Source organism: Stegostoma tigrinum, chromosome 16 (assembly GCF_030684315.1).
Source record: "Stegostoma tigrinum isolate sSteTig4 chromosome 16, sSteTig4.hap1, whole genome shotgun sequence".
NCBI lineage: Eukaryota > Metazoa > Chordata > Chondrichthyes > Orectolobiformes > Stegostomatidae > Stegostoma > Stegostoma tigrinum.
In genome coordinates, this window is record NC_081369.1 from 22613758 (window position 1) to 22626491 (window position 12734).

The window sequence follows — 12734 nt, forward strand, 5'->3', positions numbered from 1 at the left end:
GAGAATGGGGGGTTAGAATATCATAATTTCTGATTCCTGACTTGGCTTTGAATCTAACACGCATTGCAGTCACAAACCTCTTTAGCTACCGTGCCCTAATTGAATGATCATGAGCATTTCCCATTGAGGAAATAATAAATGAGCCTCCATATTGTAAAATTTCACTTAATTCAGGCCTAATTAATGCTAAATTAAAGGTCTTAATTAAAAAGGTCATCAAGCTGATTATTCTCAGAAATGGGAAGACCACACCACTATAGCAATGAGGGTTCCTCTGAGATGAGCCTCATTGAAATTTTGTTTTGGTAATGCCAATTTTCACGTATTTGCAATATTCTTCTGAAGCACAAAATTCTTCTCCTCTCCCCTCCCCTCCCTAATAGAAGGAATATGCACATTTTCCTGGTATGGTGGCTCAGCAACAAATGTCTGTTGATTTTTTTTTGCTGCAAATCTATTTCATGTAGAAACATAGAAAATAGCAGGAGTAGACCATTCAGCACTTCCAACCTTTTCTGCTGTTCCTTTTGCAGCAAAAAAAAATCAAGACTTTTTGTCGCTGAGCCACCATACCAGGAAAATGTGCATATTCCTTCTTTTAGGGAGGGGAGGGGAGAGGAATTTTGTGCTTCAGAAGAATATTGCAAATACGTGAAAGTTGGCATTACCAATTTTGATTAAAATGAATGGTGGAGAGGGTTGGAAGGGCTGAATAGCTGGCCAATTCCTGTTAGTTATCATATTTCTAAATGATGACCATCCAACTCAATAGTCTGTTCTTGCTTTCCCCCCATACCCTTTGATCCCTTCAGCCCCAAGTGCTGTATCCAACTCTTCTTTAAATCATACAATATTTTGGCCGCTTCTGCTTTCAGTGGTACCAAACTCTGCAGACTTGCCATGGAAGAAATTTGATTCACCTCAGTCCGAAATGGTTTACCCCATTTCTTAGATTGTGAGCCCTAGTTCTGGACCACTCACCACCAGGAACATCCTTCTTGCATCTACCATGTCTAGTCCCATTAGAATTTCATAGGCAGCTAATGAGATTTCACCCTCCACCCCTGAAGTCATTCTTCTGAACTCTAATGAATATATACCTAACCAAATCAAATTTTTCCCATTTTCTGAAGAAGGGTCTAGGCCAGAAATGTCAGCCTTCCTGCTCCTCTGATGCTGCTTGGCCTGCTGTGTTCATCCAGCTCTACACTTGGTTATCTTAGATTCTCCAGCATCTGCAGTTCCTACTATATCTTCCCATACATCAGTGCTGCCAACCCACAAATCAGTCTGCCAAACAGTTGCTGCGCTGATGCTATTCCCAGAGCATCCCTCCTCAGATAAGGAGTCCGTAATTGTACACAATGTTCCAGAGGACAATTGAGTGTCATATTGCTGTAGGTAAGGATGGCAGATTCCAGGTGTGGTCTCATCAAGATCCTATACAAATGCAGCAAGCCATCCCTGCCCCTGTACTCGAATTCTCTTGTTTCGAAGGTCACCATACCATTTGCCTCCTTTACCCTATACTGCACCTGCATGCTTTCTTTCAGCAACTGGTGTACAAGGACACCCAGGTCTCACTGCACATTTCTTTCTGTCAGTGTATGGCCATTCAGATAATAATCTGCCTTCCTGTTTTAACTACCAAAGTGGATAACCACTTATGTATCCAATTATACTGCATTTGCCCATTCACTCAGCTTGTCCAAATCACACCGAAGCAACTCTACATCCTTCTCACAGCTCACCCTCACACCCAGCTTTGTGTCATCTGAAAGTTTAAAGATACTATATTTAGTTCCCTCATCCAAATCATTTGCATATATTAATAAATGTTCTGAACAGCTATTTGGTGCAGAAGTGTTCTCATCAATGGACTTGACGACTATACCAAATTATTACCCTGAAGAGTAGCTTCTGTGCTTCTTATGTAGGAGAGAACAAATTGAGCTAAGTCTTACACACCAGGAACACAACATCATAATAATAAATAAGCCGTGGTATCCCTATGTATCAAGCAGTAAGATCTCTTCTGGATTACGTGCAAAGAGAAGTATCACTTCCTCTGTAATTTCTTGGTATACAATTAATACTTAATCATCTATCACTGTTATTCATAAGTTCCTAGACTGCATTAAAATAAAAGTGGGTGGAAAAAAAGAATTGCAATATTTATTCATGTCGTGAGAAATAGCACATTGCAAATGTTGCAAGTCAGCAAAACATCTAAGATTTCAAAAAATGTTAAATTCATCGGTTGATGTATTGCTAGCTTGTAATACTTCACATGGGACACAGAACTTTGATAACAACACAACTCAGGTTATACTTAGCAGCAAATGGAGACTCTATGCACATACTTAAGTGTATTATAGTGGATTACAGCATAGCGTATTTGTCTCATTATCACCTTACTGCCTCTGGGAGCTTGCTGTGTGCATTCTGGTTTAGTCTTTCATGGGATTTGTTGCCTGAGTTTGTTAGACCATTTCACAGGGCAACTGAAAGTTGTATTGCTGTGGGTAAGGATGACAGATTTTCTCTCTGAGGGACATGAATAAAATGGATGGAGTTTTTGTGACAATTGATGGAATTTTCATGGCCATGATTACTGAGTCTAGTTTCCAATTCCAGATCTTATCAGTTGACTTAAAATTCACTCGCTGTATTTGGTGGGATTTGAACCTCTGACCTCAGAGCATTAGGTTGGGTCTCTGGATTACTAGCCCAGGAAACAAAACACCACCATCTCGCCACATTACAACTGTGATGATACTTCAAAAGAATTTTTCTGACTTTAAAGTGTTTTGGGATGTTCTATAGTTATGAAAGGCTCTAAATTAGCGCTGTCCAATCTTTTTTACATGCTTGGCCATGTATCAGCTTTGCATATTCTGAAGGGAATGCCAAGCAAATTTCAGAAAGATGAGGTTTGTCACAACAGTAAACATGAATTTCAAATAAAGTCTTTGAAAGTTATGAACTGATCATTTAATATGAATAATGAGTAAAAGAGTCATAGAATCCCTACAGTATGGATGCAGAGTCATTCAGCACATTAGATCCATACTGACCCTCCGAAAAGCATCCCACTCAGACCCATCTCTCCCCATCCTATCCCTGTAACCTTGAATTTCCCATGTGTAATCCACCTAAGCAACACATCCCTGGATACTATGGGCAATTTAGCATGGCCAATCCACATAAACTGCATACCACTGGACTGTGGGAGGAAACACACACATGCATGGAAATAGTTGCCTGAAGGGAGTGAGGACCAGATCCTAGCTAAGGAGTTCACCCCTCCGGTTACCCAGTCATTGACATCCCACTCCAAGTCATTTACTCACTCATTAAACCCCTCCACTCACTGGCCACTAAATCAGACAGCCCCCGATGTGTTGCTCAACCAATGCTCCATGTGACTTTCTTGTCTCCCCTCTACCAACTCCTGCCTCATCTATCACCCAGCAGTGTTGCACCCTTGGTCTGCTAGCTGTCTGCCCAGATTTTACCACCCTCAACCTCCACTGATGGTCCGCTAAAGTCTCACCATCCCTACCACTCCTTTGGGTTGATGATTGATACAATTGTCATACATCCCCACGGATAGCCTGCCCAACGTTAAACAAATCCTCATCATCCACACCATTGCTGACCCATCCGACTCTCACCAACCTTCCCCACTCATAGCCTCAGTGGGCAGAGTGTTAATTTCCCCCTCCTCATGTCAGTATCTTCCTAAAAGCTTCAGGCCTAGTCAAACCGCTCGAGTTCTCCTGCTCTCCGCTCCTCCAATCACAGACTATTTCACACCTGCTTTACAAGTTAGTCTACCAGAAACAGATGCAAGAAATAACCACCGTCTGATTGGAGGACCAGCTCAGTTCAAAATCCTCTGTTGCACTGAACGGTAGTTTGTACAAACACTTGTTGCATATTGTAGCACTTTTTGCTGGAAGGGCCAGTACTTCTTAGACAAGTTGCTCTCTCTCCCTGTCTCTCTCTCTCTCTTTCTCAAATATGCAAGGACTTCAAAATCAATTGTAGCAAGGTTTTCAAACCTGGCTTCAGGAATTAAAGGCACTTTTCAAATGATAATCCAAATTTATGCTCCTCAAATATAATGTAACTGAATAAACTGTGAAAAACTCAACTCAGTTCTCGTTTTAATGTGTAAATAATAAACCTGTGTGCAGTAGCATGGGTCTAAATTTTGTAGTACCTGCAGTGGTGACATATTTGGGGATCATCATTCCAGCATGTCAGAGAGATCTCACAAACTTCTGACTGTGCACATTGTAGTTCCTACGCAACACAAAATGGAAGTACGTGGACAGTCCGAAAATCATGAAGCATGGATTCTTTAGTGGCGTCAGAAGTTTACAATCATAAAAAGAAAATAAGGCTAGTTTGGAAAACAGTATTTGCATAGAATTGTACCTGCAGTTCATATCTGGTTGGGGAAATATACTGTTTGTCTCAGCTTTTCTTCATGTGATTATTTCTTGAAAAGACTACTTTTCCTCTGGAGAGAATCTGCTCAACTGCTTAAGCTGCCTTGCTCTGTGCAACCCCCTTGCCCCACACTGTCGCCATCTGATGCTGCAGGCTCTGTAATACAGTTTTCTGGTTGAAACATGCCATCCTGGCAATATACACAGCACACAGTGACCCTTTACTAAGCAGTTATGTGGTCAATAGTTATGATTGTGACATGGGGGCAAGAGCGTTCGGGTCTGTGTTAGTGTCAACATTTGCTTGTGAGGACATTTCCGGCTTGTTATCTGTCCTGGTATTTGTCATGGGCTCCAGGCTTTGTGGCAGTGATTGTCTGGAGTAGGTTGGTGAGTTGTATAATCAGCAGAGTACAGTTGAATTGTTTTCATTGTCCATCAGTCTCTGGCTAATAGGGGTTTTTGCAGCTTTTGTTAATACCATAGACTTTGCAAAGATCCTACAGGGTCCTGCACTTGGAGTTGTACCATGATCAGTGTGAATCTAACATGGAACACTGAAACAGACAAACTAATCATACACTCGCACTTTGGCTATTGTTGAGGTCTTTTTGTCATGAGTGTGAAAGACTTGTGTGAACTTGGTGGAAAGGTGGTGTGTCCATGCCAGTTCTACTAGCGATAGCAGTGGTTGTTCACAGCAGTGTCATTGGAAGTGCCTGGCTCTGAAATAATTCCAACACCTCTCTGGGACTTGCCTTCAATGGGGTCAGCCATGAGGCTTACCCTGGAGATAGGACATCAAGAATCTGCACTTTGTGTCAACAGTCTGCTTCTCTTGCTTCATCACCCTGAGGTCTACATCTTTATCTGCACAGGCAATCACCTCCCTGATGGCAGCTTCTTTCCAGCTCTTAGGAAACCAATATTTCTCCAAGTTCCAGATGATGTGATCCTGTGCATTAAAGAAAAACAATGAGGTTTGACACTATTAATCTTCCCCAAATCCATCCAGATATTCCAATCTGTCACTGCATTAGCTAGACAGTCCTTCACCCTCTTGTTCTTGATGATGTAAAGGATGGATTCAAGAGGATGATGCATTTGAATAACTTCATCAGGTCTGGGAATATGGTTTGCTTGTATATATAAAATCATTGCTGTAGCTGTGACAGGCTACTGCTGTCCCCAGACATCCTTATCACCACCTCTGTGTCGACTTTATTGAACATCTGTACCTAATCCAAGTATTTCCAAGTAGGCTTCTCCATACCAACGTTCAATCATAATATTTGCTCATGTTGGACCCCAGGATACCGTAACTGGATGTGCATCCTCAATCCAGTCTTCAATTACCAGATTGTCAGATGTTTCCATTCTAAATCTGTCCAGCTTCCCACTTATCGGTGACGAGAATATTCAACAGGGATACCAGATCCTTCCTCCACAGTATCAAGAGGACTAAGACGGGGAATTTCTGCCTGGGTTTGGCTAAAAGGTCTGATTTTCTGCATCAGTGCCTGAGCCTCCTGTTAGCCTGGAGCAGCTTCAGCTTCCCTTATGGAGATTGCCAGTTTCAACTCTTCTACCATCTGTTCCATCTCAGCCAGGCACTTTTCAACTTTGTTCATCATCACTTGATGCCTGTGTACTGGAATCCTGCCAACCATGCCAGAAATGTATTGTAAAATTTAAACAAATAGTTGGCCTAAATACCACAATAGAGGCACTATTTATTCCACCGACATCAGATCTTTGGAAACATGAGAAAACATCCAAGTTAAAGACAGGAAACTGTGTGTTTAAAAGACCATAAGACATAGGAGCAGAAATCAGACCAGTCAGCGTATTGCATCTGTTTCGCCATTTAATCATGGGTGATAGGTTCCTCAACCCCATTCTCCCCATCACCCTTGATCCCCTTGACCATCAAGAACCTGTCTAACTCCATCTAAAATATACTCAAAAACCTGGCCTCCACAGCCTTTGTGGCAGTGAATTCCATAGATTCACCACTCTCTGCCTAAAGTAGTTTGTCCTAATCTTCGTTCTAAAAGGTCTTCTATTTACACTAAGGCTGTGCCCTCAGGTCCTAGTCTCTCCTTCCAATGGAAACATCTTCCCAACATCCACTTTGGCCAGGCTATTCAGTATTCTGTAAGTTTAAATTTGATCCCCCCACCTCATCATTCTAAAATGCATTGAGTACAGATCCCAAACATGTAATAAAGCCTGTAGCTCACACCTAATTCAGGAAATCTTTTGTCAGTCTGTTCTCTTTACACAAGACCTCTTCCTGTCAAAGTCCCCCTTTCCTAAGGTCTGCTTGAGAGCATAAGCTTCCCCGGTCTCTCCCTCAACATTGCCCCTGCTATTGGAGGCCCCGGTACAATTCATTCAAAAGTTACTGTGGACCAACAAAGACAGCCCTTCGTATTTGCTACTTCAACAAGCAGTGTGAAACCAATGTGAAGTTAGCCTAATTGCCTATTAATTCTAAATTAATTGCACTATGAAAATGTTACACCTGCCTGTCTAGGCGCAAAGGGAGCATTCGTTTAATTTGCAAATACTGAGAAGTCCACACTATTTCAATATTTAAAATAGATTTCATTTTGAACAAGAAACCTTTTGAAAGTCTGAAAAATTTTGCAATTAAATGAAATCGGACTTTTAGCATGAATTATTGGACTCCTTATAATATCACTCATCAAATGATTTATCTGATAAAAGAAGTATTGAAAAATTATGGTTCACTTTTGGAAAATTGTCGGATTTTTAGTTTTGTATAACTTAGTTTTGACTAAGTTATGTAACTAAAAATATGATTTTCCAATGCCATTTTACATTTGTGGGCTGTAAGGGGACTGTAAGCCACACATACAACTGGCTGTCTTTGGCTTCCACACCAGACGGTGCTGCTGTGCTATGCTGGAAGCCATGCCAGGAGGTATCTTCCCTCAAAACAACCAAAATTGTCACTACCAGAATTATGGTAAATCTGCATGGAGATTTATTCAAAGTTAGCACTGATTGCTGCTGACCACAAAATCCAGGTCATTCTGGTCTTGTGTCCCTGACTGAAGGACAAGTATGGGTCAGGACACCCGCGACATTATCCTGCAGTTCTTCAAAAGCAGTTCATGGCAGCTTCTGTATTCTTCTCTCCAACCTATCCCCCCAAGGGAGCAAGCAGGATGGGACAGGGTATCTTGTTTAAACATGCCATTCCCACATCGTACCATACACCTTCTACTGCATTTAAGAATCAGCTTAGATTTTTGTCCTCAAGTTCTGAACTGTGATTTGAAACCCATAATCTTCTTATTTAGAGTTGAAAGTGCTGCAAACTGAACTACAGAAAACAAGTTGCCTCTTCGCCAGCTATAAAGGTTTAAATGAAATGAACTTCAGGTTTAATGCAACCTTGACGAAGGTGATGCAGTTTAAATATTGTCTGTAATTTGGAGTGACTTCAACCTCAAACAAAGCTTAACTATTAAGCTTATCTGAGCAGTAGGAATGATGCTCCGACGCCAGTACACAAAGGTGAAACTTATCCTGACTATAATGTGTAGTGAGTGATACTAAATGTGGAGCCTGCATCACAATCTGTCTGATTTTCCCTTCCATCCGTCTTTTGTTACAATCCCAGTCAATCATTTCCAGGGGAAAGTAAGTCTACCTTTACCACAAAATGAAGCTGGGAACATTTGACACTGGATGTGGAAAAACAGCCGTATTCCATTTCCTAGCATTGACCTCCCTCAAATTGATCAGCCAAACAAGTACAGTCATTTGGGGTGCACTGAAAGGGGTTAATACAGTACTAAAATAAATTCATTGCTGTTATCCCTCTGTGGAGTGTGACCATGTTTTGTCTGGAACAACTATTTTCTGTCTTCCTAAAAAAAAGTCATTAAATGTAACACAGGTTGGGTTTTGCAGCATTAATCTACAACAAGAAGCTGAAACCATTACAGGTCCACCATACAATTACTCCAAACAATGATTTTACATTTTTTTTGAACAGCACTGATTAATTGGATTCTTTGTATCAAGCAAATTGAAAGCTCACTGTTACTTGGTTGTTCTTCAGAATAGCAAACCTCTTGGGACATTGAAGTTTGAACAGGAGCCTGGGACATGACACACTATTGTGTGTAGTGAACTGTGAAAAGTCATTCAGAAGAAAAACGCCACGTAGCCTTTATTTATTTACAGTGAAATATTTATCCATGACACAAGGCTGTAGTAATAGCTCATCCGTCTTTTCATCTTTCCAATGAATATAGACATCTTTAGAATGTATGCTTAATGGATCTCCCAACTGAATAATTCAATTGTGCACACTTTGGAATGATGCTTTATTGACCTGAAAACCAAATTGCGGTGGATCTGCTTGGGAAAACAAAATCAACCCTTTTTTAAAATTATACTTGGACAATTAAAGCTTAGCTAAATTGTTAATGTTTGGACTCAGAAATGCAAAGCCAATCAACCCAAAAATCTTAGTAGCATTGCACTTCTGTGGCAGCTCAAGGCGATAGTTCTGCTGCCCATTTGTCTTCATTCTTTTCTATCTAATATGAAACAATAGAACATAGAACATAGAACATAGAACGTTACAGCACAGTACAGGCCCTTCGGCCCAAAGCAGTTAAATAAGTATATTTTCTCATTCTAAACAGACTGTTCCAATATACAGTCTTACAATGCATGCCATATGACAGAAATTGTTTTCAAATGAACATTTCACTCTTTGCATTTGAATAGCAAACATTTCATAATCATATATTACTTCATGCAAAGTAGCACAACGTTTGTCAATTCAAGTGTTTTTTTTTCAGAATAAATGTGGAACTCTCTATGTGGTATATTCAAATATTCACTTCACATTATTGGAAAAATTTATATCAGGGACTGGTCGCTGCATAAATGGATTCCCTCCCAATGGAATATTTCTCTACCGTATTTTCCCTCCCACTTATGTTCAACACTTTCAGCACTTTGTGTTTTCGCACAGCGCCAGTGACAATTGAGCTTTGGCATCCGCTATTGTTTATAATTGTCAACTTTGTCAAGCTCACAGAAGATCTGTAAAAGGACAATTAATTTAAAAAAGTGAACTCGGCAAATTGTACTCAGCTAATGCCAAGAAGGCCTGAACTTTTGTAAAGACAGAGAGCTGTTCTGGAATTACAAGTATGGCAGTAGAGGAATGAATCTAGAAGTCCGGTACTTAAACGTGAAGCACATAGGTTGTTGTGTTGGCGATAAATTGCCTTGGAGAATGGGCACTTAAGCATAGTTTTGCATGGACAGTATGAGGGACCATAGGATGTAGAGGGATGTGGGTTGGAAGGAGGCTATGAGGGGCCCATGCAGGTAGTTTGGGTGGGGGAGGAGGGGTGGGCAGTGGAGAGGAGGGAGGTGTGATGCAGGTTGACCTGGGCTAGCATGGATGTGAAATGGGGAGCATGAGGCCTGAAAAACTTGTCCCCAGCTCACCCAGGAATTAAAATCGGAAGTTCCATACCACTTTACCGCAGGTTGGGTTTACAGAGGCAGGAATTGTCCCAATTCCGACCTCTCAACCTGATAGGAAAAGTTCAGACTGAAGTGTGCAAGTTGGGAATCGTCACAGGAATAATGCGGGCTTCATCAATGTTGCTCTCCAAATCAGCCACACCACAAATAAAACCTTAAAGCCATGTTGTACACCTGTTATGGTTCAAAATCTACACTCATCACCAGCTATGATGTTAATTGTATAGGCTCAAGCAGAGCACTGATTTATTGTCCTTCAATTGCGGATTTTCACCAGTGATGGTAAATCCCATTAGAAAAATACTCTGGTGCCTTTCTTTCAGATAAAATAGACATTTGTGGTCAGACTGCAACATGTTATCAGTTGGCAAAATTATTTAGTAAATCAGCAATTGCTGTGACATATTTTTCACATTCACATATTCTTCCTTACTGATTCTTCAACATGTTATATTGATATTGCAATTTAGAACTTTTTTTTCCATTGGCTGGAGGGAATTGATAGGTTTAATTAACCTTCCACATGCCCAATATAATATCTTCACAGGAGACAATTAGCTTTTAAGAACGGGAGAATTACATCCTTTGAAGTAGACAGCATGGCACAGCTGGATTAAACCCTTGTACTCCTACTGTACAATGATTCAAAACACTTAAAGTTGATGGGATTAGAATATTCTTTTCTATTCTGGCTGTAGTTCTATGTGATATGAGTTTGAACAGTCTCAATCTAATTCCTAGTCCTGAAACCTCAAAAATATCTGTAGTTCAATCACTGTATTCAAAATTGCTGTGGTACAAAATTGTAATTCATAATATTGTTGTAAATCATGCTCATGTGAGATTTGTGTAATATTTAATGTTGGGGTACATTCAGTAGAGGGAGCTTCACTCTGCAGCTTACCATGTTGTACCTGATCTCAGAATGGCTGAAATTGAACCATATCGTCAAGATATTCTCTTCATTAACATGGCAAACTTCAACCTTCGCAAGCACAAAAATTAATAAAATGAATAAAATGCAAATTTTCAACAAAATTCTTATAGTTCTTCATCTTAACATTATCCTAAAAATTAATTCTTAACATCACTACGCAAAAATACACTAAGTTAAAACTGTAAGAAAGTTCTTGTTTTCTAAAGAATGGTAACTTACATATATACACACTTTCTTTAATATAGTAAAACATCCCAGGGTGCTTCAATTATGTGGTTTGAACATTTTCACAATGCAAGCTGCGATTTTGTAAGATATCCAGTCGAAAATAAATATGTTCTGGAGAAGGGTCACTGGACCTGAAACGTTAAACTCAGCTTTCTCTCCACAGATGCTGCCAGATCTGCTGAGTTTTTTCTAACATTTTTTGTTTTTGTTTCTGATTTCGAACATCCGCAGTTCTTTGGGAGATTTTTCTTTAAATGAGATATTGATGGTTGGTCTCCAAAGTAATCTAATTGTGACTAATTTGTCAGAATTTGATTGTGTTTTCTTGGGGTTTATGTGAAAAATAAACATTGAAATAGACATAAAAGTGGTCACCCTTCATTTAAATGCATTGATTCACTTAATAATGAAAAATATGATGTAGGTTTGAAATATGTCATCCTTCAAAATGCATGATTTTGAAAACTGGCAAAATCTATCTGAAACAACCAGCCATAGTATTTTTAGTAATCTTGGAAAACATATTTTTCACCATGACTTATGTGACAATGAAAATGTACTTTAAATTATTCTGGCTTACAGCTAAATGTTAACGTAATGAAATGCTTGATGCTGTGCTATTTGTGTACTTGTGATTACGGTGTTACTAATCTCACTGCAGAACAATAAGAACTTTATTGAGTTTTAAGTTGTTTCAGTAAAAAATAATGTGCAAGTACAAGCTAAGTAACTTTGGTGTTACTAGCCTAGCTTCAAGACACTGCCTTTATTGGTTTGTAAATGGGAAATCTGTGAAATATGACAAGATCAGTAGTGTGAAAGGTAAACATATCTTTTTAAACAGCCATTTGTTTCAGCTTTTAAAAAAAAGTTCTAAAATGTCAATGCAGGAAAAGATTTCAAGTATAACTGCTTACGTTACTTTGAACACTGTGTTCTTGGCTGGTCCCTGAATGTCTTGTTCATGGGGGTGGCTTATTGTGGTTTCCAGACATGAATCAGTAACTCTTTATTTTGCCATAACAGCAGCCCAAGCATCAGCAGAGTTGGTCTGTGGTAGTATGCTGTGTTTTTGTAGAAAATCAATAACTCCTTCTGTTTGGAGGGAGAAGCATAAAGGACAGCTAACTGTACCATATTGTAAGTGTTCTGCAACCAGTCACAGCACTTGCCTTATAACAGCAAATCCCTGCAAATTATTAAATAATAAATCACAAAGTAGAGCAAGTCTTGGTGGACAGAACATATTTCCCAGCAAAGCAGACAGAGACAAATAAATTATTTAGTCCTCAAGCAAAGATAAAACAACAAAGGGAAAGAAATGAGAAGTTCTGATTTTTTTTATTATCCGCTTTTCAAAATGGAATATGCTATGCGTTTTATTGACAGGTGGTTGGAAACTGCACTGGTCAATGACATGGCTTAACCAAGAGATGAATCTTTGACATCTAAGTTCAGCCCAGTTCAGTAAGGATAAAAATATAATTGGAGGGAATTTAACAAAAGATTGCAAAAATGACATGTTTGTCAAATCGTACTATTTAGTGACAAATTGAAGA

The 12734-nt window shown here is 39.5% G+C and overlaps 1 protein-coding gene across 1 annotated transcript in view; it reads right to left on the reverse strand.

The window, feature by feature from the left end:
* The window catches only part of irx5a (iroquois homeobox 5a), a 312578-nt gene that overhangs the window by 42699 nt on the left and 257145 nt on the right, over window positions 1-12734 (reverse strand). The gene's annotated exons all lie outside the window — the stretch shown is intronic.